This window comes from Priapulus caudatus, unplaced genomic scaffold (assembly GCF_000485595.1).
Source record: "Priapulus caudatus unplaced genomic scaffold, Priapulus_caudatus-5.0.1 Scaffold66, whole genome shotgun sequence".
Lineage (NCBI taxonomy): Eukaryota > Metazoa > Priapulida > Priapulimorpha > Priapulimorphida > Priapulidae > Priapulus > Priapulus caudatus.
The window spans coordinates 315,636-317,450 of NW_014577127.1; the positions used below are offsets into that span (position 1 = coordinate 315,636).

Consider the following 1,815-nt stretch of genomic DNA (forward strand, 5'->3'; position numbering starts at 1 on the left):
CATTTGGCATGTGGGAGGGGAGGTTTAGGAGCCGATATCTCCGCCTAGGAGTATCGTATTGACAAGCGGTTGCTTGGTCTTGTTTTAGAGAGCAAAGAATTCTGCTTAATGCAATACCATGAAATTATTATAGACTCGCAGGCAAAGTAGAATAATGTTGTCGTGAAATAGCACTATTTTCCCGTTTTTCCGTTGTACACTCTAGGTATTATTAGCTCTTGATATTACTAACTACTGGCACAGGCCTGCCATACCTTGTTTGTGTTGTACCTGTTCACTACATTTATTTTAATAAAATATGTTGTCAATTTTAATTTGTGTTTAACTGTTGCTAATTTGTCTAGTATGTGAATATCTGTTGTTATAAGTCTGTGCAATGTGTTATTGTTTCTAAACCTGTTTTAAGTTCAGTTTGTAATATTTTACAACATTTCCTTGTCCTCATATTTTGTAATTTATAACTGCTATCAAAGATGTCAGCATTATACTTTGTTTATATAAAGTCCTTGGCTCCACTAATGATGAAAATTGCAATATTCGAAGTAAATTGTGATACATAATATTGTGCATATTAAAAGTGCACTGCTGGTAAGGTTTAAAAAAATAGAATGTAGGCACGACTGCGACGAGTTCAAGTTCACAAATATCCTGAAAGGTGTGTACCTACCCAGTTAGGTATTACTACCATGCAATTAAGGAGAATTTTAAACTACGTACATCTAAGCATAGTATTGAGTTCTGCTGTACTGGTGGTATAACAGTATGTAATTAGTAATGAATAAGGAATATGGCAGTGGAAATACGTTTCAATATGCAGAATGATGTTAAATTGAAATGAGCTTCCTTCCTTTCCGCTCAGAATCTGTGACCATTGTTTGTTATATTTCGTGCTGGTTCACAAATTCCTCCTGGCCTTTCAAATTATGGCGTCATCACTGGAATACATGAGCTGACATGCATGCAGCTATGTAGTTAGAGGGCTTTGTGTCAAATGCCACTACCTCCAATCAATACCTGGAATGGTAGACGGCTAGCTACCATGTACGCCATGTAATAAGGGCTGGGCCATGGTATGCATGTGCAATGATGATATCTGTTGATTACCATTAAAATTTGTCGTTTTATGTTGTTGCTAATTGTATGTGGCGTGGCCAAGGGCACAGTCGTAGGTCAATAGATAGAGGTATTTGACAATGTTTTGTAACACCACGTACAATGAAGTTGCTACAGTACTACAGTACAGGGCTGCAGTGTTATTTAACACTTAAATTCATATGGCATTAAAATGAGGCAGCCATCCAATAAAAATCGAATGTCTTCAATATACCGAGTTAATATTGGTTTTCCGGCTTGATGAAGTGATTTTAAATGTGAACACTGTCTATTCACAATATTGCTACCATTTTGCATGTATTTTGATTGCCCCTTCATGCTTAATAAACCTAAACAGCTCTAATAAGCCATAGAATTCATATTAGTAGGGTATGTAGAAGGTGCTTGTATGATGGATGCTTGGTATCATTGAATGACCATGTAAACGTTGTTTACAGTGTTGTGCGTAATAGCCTGATACTGATAGCTACTTATCTGTAGGTGGTCGTGTGCTGGTGGTATAACAGTAACGGTCACTTAAGCCATGACTTGTAGGAAATGGCAGACAAGTAACTACTGAATAACGAAGCTGGCTTTTTAGCTCAGCTGACGAAGTCAGATGCAGCTTGTAGAATCGCATGATTGTTCGTCCGTCCGTGCGTCCATCAACAGTTGGGCACAAATCTTAACCGCTCGACGTACGGTCTTGATATTCGGGACGTC

At 37.9% G+C, this 1,815-nt stretch overlaps 1 protein-coding gene across 3 annotated transcripts in view; it reads left to right on the forward strand.

Moving 5' to 3' along the window:
• Positions 1–1,815, forward strand: part of LOC106821262 (protein numb-like) — a 33,567-nt gene that overhangs the window by 6,007 nt on the left and 25,745 nt on the right. The gene's annotated exons all lie outside the window — the stretch shown is intronic.